This window comes from Henckelia pumila, chromosome 1 (genome assembly GCF_033568475.1).
Source record: "Henckelia pumila isolate YLH828 chromosome 1, ASM3356847v2, whole genome shotgun sequence".
Lineage (NCBI taxonomy): Eukaryota > Viridiplantae > Streptophyta > Magnoliopsida > Lamiales > Gesneriaceae > Henckelia > Henckelia pumila.
In genome coordinates, this window is record NC_133120.1 from 117622793 (window position 1) to 117636542 (window position 13750).

The 13750-nt window shown below is 36.9% G+C and overlaps 1 long non-coding RNA gene across 1 annotated transcript; it reads right to left on the reverse strand.

Moving 5' to 3' along the window:
* Positions 1–5854: 5854 nt before the first annotated feature.
* LOC140889748 (uncharacterized) lies at positions 5855–7293 on the reverse strand. Its single transcript, XR_012152154.1, has 3 exons — positions 7171–7293; positions 6145–6318; positions 5855–6065 (listed from the first exon to the last, which is right to left on the reverse strand). It is a non-coding gene; the product is annotated as an uncharacterized lncRNA (long non-coding RNA).
* Positions 7294–13750: the final 6457 nt, after the last annotated feature.

A 13750-nucleotide genomic window follows, 5' to 3' on the forward strand; every position in this document is an offset into this window, starting at 1 on the left:
CCTGTTTAAATTTGTAAAAGGTGATCATGTGTTACTAGTACAAATTTATGTTGATGACATTATATTTGGGTCAACTAACCCCAAGTTGTGCTCAAAGTTCTCTAAGCTAATGCAGGAGAAGTTTGAAATGAGCATGATGGGCGAGCTAAACTTCTTTCTTGGACTTCAAGTGAAGCAACTTGAAACTGGAATATTTATCAATCAGTCCAAGTATGCCAAGGAATTGGTAAAGAAGTTTGGAATGGAACAATGCTCAACTGCATCTACCCCCATGAGTACATCAATCAAGCTTGATAAAGATGAAGGGGGAATTCCGGTCGAGGTAACCATGTATCGAGGCCTTATTGGCTCATTGCTTTATTTGACTGCCAGTCGACCGGATATTATGTATTCAGTCTGTCTATGTGCTAGATTTCAAGCAGCACCTAAGCAATCTCATTTCATTGCTGCCAAACGAATCATTAAATATATTAAAGGAACTACTAATGTGGGTCTTTGGTATCCCAAAGATTCAAATCTTAATCTTATTGGCTATTCAGATGCAGATTATGCAGGGTGTAGAATTGATCGCAAAAGTACAAGTGGCACATGTCAATTCCTTGGAGATAGACTGATTTCGTGGTCAAGTAAGAAGCAGACATCAATTGCTACCTCGACCGCCGAAGCAGAATACCTTGCTGCTGGCAGCTGTTGTGCTCAAATACTTTGGATTCAACAGCAGCTTAAGGATTATGGAATCCGGTCGAGTGAAGCTCCAATCTACTGTGACAATACAAGTGCCATAGCCATCACTCACAATCCAGTGATGCACTCTAGGACAAAGCACATTGATGTCAGGCATCACTTTATCCGAGATCATGTCTTAAAGAAAGAAATCAAGCTGGAATACATCTCTACCGATCAGCAAGCAGCAGACATATTCACCAAGCCTCTACCGGACGCTAAGTTTTCTTATTTTCGAAATATTCTTGGCTTAGTAGATCTGAGTTAGTATGCATGTGTTTAGGGGGAATAATTGCCATTATGACATTAATAGCTTAGCTTTTACATTGCCATAAATAGTGGCATATCATCCGCCTTAAACTAGTGTCTGACAGGCTTAGTACTAGCAGCCTTGTGCTTTGAACCAGTTGACATTAATTGGGCGCGGTGATTTTTCTCCTCAAATTTTTTTTTGAATTTCAAAAACACTTTTTCATGACGTCACCCTATGGCCCATAGGTTCCTATATATACCTCTTTACACTCGTATATCAACCTTTCACATTTGCTAAAGCTTTCATATTGCACTAAACGCTCCATCGAATTACTCTCTAGATTTTGCTTACTTTCTGCTCTAGTTCCTATCTACAGCTATCATGTCGATCCAGAAGACCTGCCTGGCAATCAACTTTGACTCCGTGGTTAAGGCAAACAATGCAGGAATTACAGAGGTCTTCACCATGCTTGAAGCCTCTGGACTGAAGAAATTTCTGGAATGCAGTGCCATCTGCGATTTGCCTGTTTTGAAGGAGTTCTTCACTACCGCTCAAATCGAGCATGGGACTATCAAATGCGTGATCAAGACAGAAGTCTACTCTTTCAATCAGCAGTTCTTCGCTAGCACTTTTGATCTGCCCTCCAGGGGTTTGACAAAATGCACGGATCTTCCAGACGGTAACTGCTCTTACTGGTTGAAGGAGTTCTCAACTACTGATGCTCCAATCAAACTGCCGGCCCAGAAGACATCTCTCAAAGCTCCATTCAGGCTCTTGACCAACATCGTAGCCAAGAATCTTCTGGCCAAGGCTGGTTCTTACGACAAAGTGACACTGGAGAAATTTCAATACATGGCGTGTATTGCCTCCAAGATCAACATAAACTGGTCAGACATTCTGTTCAATATTCTATGTGAAATGATCAGGGGCAAAGGGCAATCCGAGGGATTTTCTCTGCAAATTTGCCACATTTTGAGCATCCTTGGAGTGGACTTCTCCAAAACTGAGCCTCTGCATCCCACCAAATGGCTCAACAAGTCCACGATTTACAAATTCCTGAACAAAAAGGAGACTGCGGTCGACACCTTGCCCGCTACCGCAAAGGTTATTGCTATCCCACAACCGCTTTCAACGGTTCCGGTCGTGGCTAAACCAGTCGACACCAAAAAGTCTGCCAAGCGCCAACTGATCATCGAATCTGACTCTGAAGACGAAGCACGTGAGAATGTTCCACTGATTCAAGCTTTCAGCAAATCATCTCCTTCTCTATCCAAAGCAGCTGTGTCATCTACGCCTGCAGGCGAGAAGAAGAGGCAGCACAAGAAGCTAAAGTCTCTGTCTGGCCTTGCTCCTACCCTGCCAACGGTCGAGACCACTACCGCTGCTGCTTCTACTGCTCCTCATCCTACAAAGGGTGTGACAATCCGGGAAGGTGCCTTATCAGCTCCTAAGGTCACTCTAGCTGATCCCAAAGACAAAGGGAAAGGTGTGATGATCTACACACCCAAGGCTCAACCAGCAGCTACGATAGAGCTCAATCTGATCATCTCACACGTCCTCCGCACTGTCAAGCGTCACCTACAACGCTTTGACAGATGGCATCACTCCCGCACACACCTGACTCTGGCTCAAATATTTCCTAAATGGAAATCTCTAAACCTTATTGAGCAAAAGATGCTTCTATTTGCTGATACTAAAGACATCGTGGAGGCTTTGGGAAGAAGACAGCTCATAGACTTGAAGCTTCGAGGAAGCCTGCTATCTCTGTTAATTAATGAGCGTGTCAAGAATTTCAAATCTAAGAGTCCTACCGCTGCCGATGACTTTGTGATTTTGACTGGACTACAGGATAGTTTACGTCAAATCACTCAACTGCTTCAGCACTATCAAGCTCTCAACTTTGACAACACACCAGCTTCAGCAGCCTGTTTACAAGCTTATGTGCTGGAAGGACAAGTGATGATGAAGACCTTTCTCACTCAAGATCAGGGTGAGGAAGACGTCTATGCTTTTTCTTCTTCAGATGGGATTCTGACCGATCTCACACTGCCGACCTCTTTCAATCATCTGCTCTAAAATCGAGTGTGGCAGCCTCTTCATCGGTCGACCCCTCCTCCACCGCAGTCCAAGCAGTCACTCAACCGGAAGTAGTTGTGATTGCTCACTCCTTTCCAGTGACGACCGCTCTCACCTCTCCAAGTCATCCACAAGATGTTTCAGAAGTGGTTGCACAAGAGATACCTGTCACCTCTGTGACAGAGGCTCCTTGCAGTAGTGCAGCAATAGTGCCCCCAATGGAGACACCAAGCACTATTGTATCACCTGCATCTCCAGTACAGCAAGTGACTGATGCTGATCAAGCACATCAACCGTCTCCATCCACTGAAAAGTTTATGGAAGATCTCATTATGGATGAACCAAGTGCTGATCCTGATACTCCACCAACCATATTGGCTGCAGTCGAGACTATTACATCTCCAACTGTACCATTATTGGAGGGTCCATCATCTAGCTCTCTAGCCAGATCACCATCACCACATCATCGTGAGTCTAGCCCGGTTTCACCAAGAAATGACCACCAAGGGCAAATGCTTCAGACTGATGAGTCTTTGATTGACGCCATGGCCGCAGCTCTAGATCATACCTTGATTAATAGGCTACATGAGCTCACGCAAACGGTTAGGTCCTTCTCTCAAGATATCACTAACTCCTCCTTCTCCGTTGATAATTCACGCCAGACGATGATTCGGCATTTCGAGACCGTGTCTCGAGATCTTGCTCGTATGACCACAGAGATCACTAATCATCAACGCACTCAAATCAACACGCTCTCTACCGTCTCTGAACAAGTTGTCCGATCCGAAAATCGCCTTCACAAGCAGTTGAATGATCGGATGGACACTATGCAAGCTACTCTACTTGCTCAACTCGATGCAAAGATTGACAATATGCAATCCTGCCTTGGCACTCAACTCACTGAGATCATCGTTCGACTCAACCAAGGTGATGCCAAAAAGGGGGAAGAAGAGCAACGTAGAGCAGCAGAGGCAAGAAGACGAGAAGAAGAGTCCAGAAGAAAGGAAGAAGCCGACAGAAGAAGAAGAGAAGGCGACAGGTGTAATAAAAATGTTTATTGTACTTAATGAAATTCATTCTCTCAATGAAGTTCATTGTACTGCTTTCATATTGTTCTTGGGGCACTTAAGTTTTGTCATCACCAAAAAGGGGGAAATTGTTGAATCCGATATTTTGGTGATAACAAACAACAACTCATTGTATAGGAATGTGCTGCCAACCATTGTATTTCAGGAATCTACTACAACTTCTACCGGAAGCTTGTCAACCGCCTATGTCTCTCGACCGGTTGAAGTCTCAAGCCTATCGACTGGTTATTCAAACCAGCAGAGGACAAATATCCCTACCGGTAGAATGCCAACTGCCTATCAAGATATCTCGAGACAAGTACCTGCATAAGGATAAATCCATCTACCGGAAGCTTGTCAACCGCCTATGTCTCTCGACCGGTTGAAGTCTCAAGCCTATCGACTGGTTATTCAAACCAGCAGAGGACAAATATCCCTACCGGTAGAATGCCAACTACCTATCAAGATATCTCGAGACAAGTACCTGTGACAAGATGTTCTTTGCAGGATCCTTTATTAAAAGCAGAACCGGCGTATCAGAAGATTTGTTGACTCCTGCAAATCAAGACAACAGGTTGCACCAAAATGGCAAAAACTCAGAATGACTGCAGATAAAGCACTCGACCGTTTATTCCAGTTTTGGACCCTGGAAGTTGTCTGCAGTGTACGATCCTCATGTAGAATCATCAATGCATTTATGAGCATTAAATGTGCATTCAATGCAGCATCAGAACGTTCAAAATAAAGACGTTGATGATTGACCTATTTAAAGGGAGGATTGCTCAAGAAGTGAACAACAACATAGAGAAAAACAACAAAAAAGGAACAACAACAAGTGATACGAGACAACGAAGAGAGACATTTCAATCACTTGAGTAATATCAGAAGTCCTCATCTGATATACTTGAGCACACTCACAAGATCATTCATCTGCTGCTCAAATAAACCCTCGCTTATAGTTCACGTATCTGATCATCAAGGATCATCCTAGGGTTTCCAAGCCTCTCGACCGCTCTGCAGTCTGAGAAGCTCAACTCAACTATACTCAGTGTTGAAGAGACTTGAAGCTGCTCTGAAAGCTTCCACCAGTCTGATAAGAACTGAGAATCTTATCTGTGTAAATCTAGGAGTTTCGGATTAGGCATTGGATAAGTCCTAAGTCTGAAGTGGGTGTATTACAAGACGTTGTAATAACCAAAGTCTTCTAGTGAATTCCTTCCTAAGTGGAAGAAGGGGAGACGTAGAAGGATTAAGCCTTCGAACTTCCATAAAATCGTGCTTTAGCCTTTACTGCCATTTATCTTACATCCTGCTCATACATTGCTTTATAAACTTTGCATCACTAAAACCTCTGAACTATTTCCGCACTATTTAAGTTGTTCAAAACGTTTTAGAAGTTGAGAAAACAGATTAAGTGAACTAAACCTCACTTGATCATTTTAAAGAAGAAGAAGAAAAGTTTCAGAGTGTATTCACCCCCCCTCTACCCTCTGAACCGATCCCAACAGTAAACCTAAACATTAAACGATGTTGTTATTTTAACAATTTTTTTAAAGACAAAAATAAAATTTTATTATTATTTTGATATTTATTTTACATTTTTTTTTCTATATATTCATAAATATAATTGTTTTGCTATAATCGTAGTAAAATACTCAAACCAATTCAAAACACATTATTACAATTATAATTATTATAATAAATAAAAAAATGACTAAATGCTTAAATCGTCAATTATAATTTTTAGAATGAAATAAAATTGTATCATCAAATTCCAAACGGAAACGCTATTAACCATTATATATCATACTTATACATCTTGCAACTCTCAAAAAAGGATGACCGATGACATAAAGCCACAAAATTGTATAGCATATTCAATCTCCTCCTCTGAAGATACCAAAGACCCAAGTCAAAAAATTTTTCTTCCTCTGCTGCTCCATAATCTAAAATAAAACATAATCTATTAAAATAAAATAAAATCTAATAAAAGAATGATTTAAACATAATATATTCAAAACCAACTTGCAGCCTTTTATCATTAATATCTTGTCTCATCAGGACTGTCTCAGTTGTAGTCTCGTCAACCTCATTCTTGTTTGAAGCCTTTCAGCAGCCAATCTCTCTCTCTCTCTCTCTTAACAGAAAGAGAACAGCAGCAGCAGCAGCCATCGCAAACGAGGAAGGAAGTCCTTTGTTCTGTTGGGGATTCTGCAATCAAACACAACATCAAGAAACCCAAAACAATCCTACAAGACACCAATCAATGCATCAACCCACAACCATAAACTAACAGCAGCCATTTGTTCTGTTGGGGTGATTGACAGATTCTGCAATCAAACACAATATCAAGAAACCCAACACAATCCTACAAGACACCAATCAATGCATCAACCCACAACCATAAACTAACAGCAGCCATTTGTTCTGTTGGGGTGATTGACAGATTCTGCAATCAAACACAACATCAAGAAACCCAACACAATCCTACAAAACACCAATCAATGCATCAACCCACAACCATAAACTAACAGCAACCATTTGTTCTGTTGGGGTGATTGACAGATTCTGCAATCAAACACAACATCAAGAAATCCACCCATCTTATCGAATCGAGAAAAGGTCGTGCAGGGGTGATTGACCGAATCGAATCTGCAATCTAACAGATACAATCCTACTAGACCAACATCAAAAGCAATAGACCACCCATCTTAACGAGAAAAGAATCTGCAATCGAACAGATACAATCCTACTAGACCAACATCAAAAGAAATAGACCACAGAAATCCACCACAATCTTACTAGACCAATATCAAAAGCAATAACATGAACCAAATCACCAAATTTGCAGAAAACCCCCCAAGACACCAAAATCAATGCATCAACGCAAGAACACCAACGCCACAACCATAAATTAATTGATCGCAAGCTCGAAAAACTACATAACCCTTGCGAGTAGGGGAAAAAAACATACTAGATCTAGTGTTTGGTGCTACTGATCCAATGTAAAAAAATAATAAAGCAAAGCTCAGATCCAGAATATATCCTTACCAACGATAGAATTCCAAGCCCTGGCTGATATAATTATATCGAGAAGAGGAGATAAGAACTGGTAAGCACAGAAAGAGAACGGATTCCAAGCCCTGGATGATATGGAATGCAAATTATATCGAGAAGAGGAGAGGAGATAAAATAAAGATTGAGATTGAGATTCATATAGAGATAAAATATATAGAGATAAAGATTTTGTTTTTTTTTTAAGGATATTTTAGATATTTCATCTTGATATTCACCAAAATAATTTTAATTCGGTTAGTAAGTTATGTTTTTCTTTAATAAGATAGTAACATAATAAGATAACATAGATAAATAGATTATTATAATTTTGTTACAAATAATTTAAATGATGCCTCTTATTATTTAAATATTATATCGGAATATTTAGTTTTGTAATCAAAATAGTAGCATACATATACATGCACATTGTTGAGGTTATATCAACCATATGTCTACTCCACAATGCAAACGAACGAAAAAAATAATAATAATAATAAATAAATAAATTAGAAGAAGAGAGATTGTCATTCTATTTTTTGGCCAACTAGCCACCTCATGTTCCTACTTAAATAATTATTTTTAAGATATTCATTTTTTTAAAAAACTAATTAATTATATTGAAAGACTTGGGTTTGTTTGCTGATTTTACTTTTAAATTATTATTCCTGTGACATGTTTGATATACATGTAGAACCTAAAATTTTAATCTACTAAATCGCATACAATAAATTTAATAAATGTTAAGATTTATTATTTTAAAGTTTAATTGATTAAAATTCTTTATTTGAATTACGTGTTAATAAAATATTAATTATTTATTTAAAGGACTTTATTTTACTTACTATTAAATTAATTTTTTTAATTATGTAAGTTTACTCATTTAAATTATTCTACTATACTACTAATTTGTTTTAAAGATTTTAAAGATTCAAGTATGCTTATTTAAATAATGTTAGTTATTTAGTTCATTCATTTAAATAATATTAACTATTTCATTTACTTATTTAAAATTACTCGAGTTTATTGGATAGTTATTTAAATGATTTTAATTATTAAGCTTATTTATTTAAATATTTTGATTGTCTAATTTATTTATTTTAAATAACATAAATTTAGCGGTTAGTTGTCTTAAATTATTTTAAATGTCTAGTTTATCTAATTAAAAACTTTTAAATGTTCGAGTCATTTTAAACGTTTTATTCCACTTGTGTATTTATTTGAATGACTTTTAATCGTTCGTTAAGTTTGTTTAAATTATTTTATTTTAATCGCTCTGTTTATTATTTAAATATTTTATTTATCGATGTGACATCAAAATATCTAAGTATTGAAAATTAGCATTTTCAAACCCGATAAATAGAATTTAAGTATTTAACTCTTGAATTTTCAAATTTGAGTATTTGCGAAATCTGGGCCTAACATTTTTACGCGCACCATATAAAATACTGCATTTTATATAATTTATACCTACACACTTAAAAATATGTGGACCGACCCAATAGGGATTTGCACTTACCCAATTTCATCGGCCATTAAAGATTCTCCTCATGCCCAATCCCGGCCCAATGCATTTCCCCCCATATGTATTTGGCCCATATGTATTTCCCCCCATATGTATTTCCCCCTCTCGTTTTTCTTTTCCTCCATTTCATTCTCGCGATCGATCCTTTCTTCCTCTTCTCCTTGAACCTTCGGTCGCCGCAGCAGGCCATTTTCCCGGCAAAAACACCCCTCCAGGTGAGCTGCTCGAGTTCCATCATCCTTTCCCAGCTGAATTTCCACACGACCGAGCTTTCCTTTTTCCAATTTCAGTAGCGAGGCAATAAAATGGCTTCCTTGACCCACCAAGTGGATTATTATGATTGTGTGCTTGTGTCTTGCTTGCAATGCGTTTATTTTGGATTTATCATTAGCAACTCGTTTATTCTTCTGATTTTTTGCGTGCCGTTCGAAGTCTCTGTTTTCTCTATGCATCGTTCCAGGCCCATTTTTGTTGTGTCCTTTTTGCACATGATTGATGTGTATTATGCCCCATGTGTTGTATGGGTTGTAGTGTGGTTCTTGGATTTCTTGCCTTGTTGATGTGAATGCCCCTCCCCTGTTTGAGTTTCAGTCGTGATCTTGGGGTATACGTTGTTTGAGCTTTATTGTTTGATTGGATGGTGATATAGGGGCTACTATGGGTGAGAACTTAGCTCACATGGAAACACCTAGGTTGTGAGAGTTGGCTAGCGATTTGAGGTGAGGGACGGTTGATCGGATGTTGTAGAAGCTGGGTTTTCTGGGAATTGGCTTGGGGCAGGACTCTCGCGAGCTGGGTTTTGGCTCGAGTTCAGGAATTGCTTCGAGCAAGGCATTTGGTTTGGGGCGAGGATCAAGGGTCGGTCTTGGAGGGTCAGGGGCAGGGCCTGCCATTTTGAGTCTCTAGGCTCGGGAAAGGCAGTTTTAGTGGTTTAAGTAGGGTCTTGGGGAGGTCAAGTTGTTAGGTTATAGGCTGGAAATTTAGAGGAGTTTTGGTTGAAGGTCTAAAAGAGGATCCTAGTGGGAAGGACATGAGCAAAATTTTGCTACGTAACAGGGCTGTCCGGGAAGGGTGTTATAAGATGGGGTTACAATAATGTTTTGGTTAGGGTCACGGGTTTGGGAATAGCCTAGGATGTTAGGAAAATGTCGTTTCAAGCTGGAACTAATTCGATTAAGTTTGGGTTAAGTTCTAGGCTATTGAATGTTAAGGTGAAGGACTTTAGGTGTTAAGTGTTGCTGCCCAAAAACACTATTACCAAAAACTATTGGGTAAGTATGGTACATCGAGGATGTCCTTTTAGTTAAGTATAGTGTAGTAGCCCGTAACCAAAATCAGTGATTTAGGAATTAATCATAATTACTTGGAATGGGTTCGGAAGCTCCAAAGGCAGGATCGGAAACTCCGATCGAATTACGTCAGGCATGACGTGTGGCAGGATCGAAAGTTCCGATTAGGATCGGAAGTTCCGATCACCTCTATCCGAAGTCAACCAGTGAGATTTTGACATGTGGCAGATAAGCGAGATCGGAAGCTCCGATGTCGGGATCGGACGTTCCGATCAAGGAACGAAGGTTCCGATCGTCGTCTATAAATAGGGGGTGCTGAGCTCACATTTGAGTGCACCAATTCCTCTCTTCTCTCTCAATTCCTTAGCCTTCTAACTCAGATCTAAGGAATTCTAGGCGCCCCGTGGGGACTCCGGAAGTGGCATAGCGATCCAGGCGTCGTAGCGGAGTTGTGGCCTAGTTTTGAGGCACTCGACATCAAAGGGCTAACGACGGACGAAGATATAACTTTTGCTTTCTATAAATATTTAGGAGTATGCAATACCTTAGTTAAGGCTTTTAGAGCACTATAATGATAGTAGTATCATTTGGCAGTGTAGAGCAGACTATAGGCGTGGACCTAGAGTTGGTAGAGCTTGCACTGATTTGAGGTACGAAAGTTCTGTTCGAGATATCCTGACTGAGTATGCATGTATTGTGTGACTGAATGGTTTATATGTCATTGATTTATGCTGCATTCATTTGCATACTGAGCTATCTCCTTCGAGATGTCTATTAGTAGGGTTGTACCCTATCCTGTTAGTGGATGGACTTCCATGGTTTTGGGTCTGGTAAATTCATTGGTATTTTGGTATGGGAGCCACCTCCTGAAGCGACGACACAGCGTGCTACATACCAGGGCCCGGTCTGTCTCTGTTATCTGATCCTTGACCTCGAGTTTATAGGGAGTTCACTTTGCATGCATGTATACTCATACTCTTGTACTGAGCATTTTATGCTCACGTCTCATACTCTGTGTTTTTGGACACCCTATTCCATGGGGCAGGTTTGCGATTGGACGAGGCGGGTGGATCCAAGAGGGGCTAGGCAGTTGTTGGTCAGCTGGAGTTTCGCCTAGGTTTTATTCTGTTGTTATTTGGATTAATACGGATGTTCGATATGGTTGTATAATATTTGGGTATTTACAGATTCCTTGCCTTGGGATTGTATTATGTTTATGGTTTCCGCAGTTTTATTCTGATATCCGTTTAATTAAGTTAATTGCATGCCTAAGTTTCTATTTAGTAGGTGATCCAGGTAAGGGTCACTACAGTTATGGTATCAGAGCATGCAAAGTATTCTTGGGATTTAGATTCTACATAAGATAACCGTTAGGTTAATTTTGTAGATGGCAGATCATGACGACAAGAGTTCTCATGGCAGTATTGGTGGGCGTTGGGGTGATGCCGACCGGGAGCCTCATCGGGAACCCCGCCATCGTCATCGAGATGAGGACCATTTCAGTGTACGTCGATTCTTGCAGATGGGGCCTAAGCCCTTGGTTGGAGGTGAGTCTCCGAAGGATGCGGAGAACTGGTTAGACCGCATGGAGACGACTTTTCAGACTTTTCAATACACCGAGGAGAAGAAGATGGAAACCCTTGGTTATCTTCTGGATGGACGTGCACGCAGATGGTGGAGGTTTACTTCTGCACCTTTTGTTGCGGCAAGAGGAGTGGCCACCTGGGCCGAGTTCTACACAGCTTTTCAGAAGCTGTATTTTCCTCCTGCACTCCCTCAGTCGAAGGCGGGCGATAGACGCTCCTAGAATAGCTTATAGATGTTACAATAAGTTTGATACATGCAATACTTGTATTATATAAAACAATTAAAGAGAAATTTTTTTAAATGTTAAAATGAATTTTTTTTAGTTTTTAAACTTTAAATACCAAGATAGAAAAATAAAATATAAAAAAATGCTAATATAATATATATCACGTAAAAATTTGATAAGATGATACAATAGTATAAAATGTTCTTATATTATTATAATAAAAAAATAGTAAAATATTATTTTATCAAATTTATAATTTAATCATTACAATGTAATTATATCAAAATATCCACCTTATTGAAAGTAAAAATTGAAATTTGTTTGATCATGAAAAAGATTATTTTAAATTTTGTTTAAACGCAATTATATTTTTTTTCTGTAATTAGATTAAATAGTCTATCACTTGTAATATTGTCTTTTTTGAATCTCTGCTAGCAAAACAACGCACCTATTAAAAGTCACAAAAAAAATTATTTTTACTTTTTTTTAAATTCAATCATATTTTTATCTATATTTTAAAATATTTATATAAAATAGTCTTATCACTAATAATATCATCTATTTTTTAAAATATCTGCTACGTAGATCTATATATGCATCAAAACAGCCACTTTATTGAAAGAAAAAATTAAAATTTTTTTGATAAATAAAAATACTATTTTAAATTTTGTTTAAAATTTTAAATTTTATCGTATTTATATATATATTTTAAATTTTTTAGATTAAATAGTCTATCACTAATAATATCATTTTATTTTTTTTAAAAAATAAGTATTGTCATAATATGTAATTTTAAATTCAACCTTATCTTTATTTGTATTTTTAAATGAAATAATAATGTCTCTACTATCTTTAGAAAGAAATTTTGAGCAGACTTTAGTTTCTATTTTTAACAGATTTGTAAGCTTTTGTATAGATAGATTATAAAAAAATTTCATAAATTGTTTATCCCACATAATATCATTTTTTTTATATTTGTTGCGTATATATATATATACATGGTCAAAACAACCACTCTATTAAAAATAAAAAATAAAATTTGTTTGATTACGAAAAATACTATTTAAATTTTTTTTAAATACAATCGTATTTTTATATAAACTATTTAATCTAAAAATTTTACAATATCACACATAATATCATCTTTGTTTTTGAATATGTGCTGCCCATATGTATATCTACATATAAGCAAAACAACCATCATATTAAAAACAAAAATTAAATTTTGTTTGATCACGAAAAATACTATTTTAAATTTTTTTAAAAGTTAATTGTATTTTTATCTATCATTTAAAAATTTTAAATTCAATAGTCTATGATTCATAATATCATTTTTTATATGTATATATGCTAAACAACCGTCTTATTAACCAAAAACTAAATTTTGTTTGATAATGAAAAATACTATTTTAATTTTTGTTTAAATTCAACCGTGTTTTAATCTATATTTTAAATAAAAAATTTAATTTTTTTCATTATGAAAAAACTATTTTAAATTTTGTTTAAATTTAATCGTAATGTTATCTGTATTTTAAAATCTTTAGATAAAAATGTCTGTCACTTGTAATATCATTTTTTTTTTCAATATTATCTTTATCTATAATTTTAAATTTAATATTATCTTTATTTGTATTTATGCATTTACTATTTTTTGAATGAAATTTTATGCGGAAAAATTGTACTTTTCTTTTTTTTAAGTATATTTTTCTGTTTATATATATATATATATATATATATGGGAGTTTATATTTACACTCCATTTTGTGTTATCTACACTCCACTTCATGTGTAAAAAATGTGTCCAATTTACTCACAAGTGGAGTGCAAATAACACAAAATGGAGTGTAAATATCAACTCCATATATATATATATATATATATATATATATATGTCAATACATGAAAAAATAAAAAATTTCTTTTAGCATTGAAAAGATAATAAGGAAACAA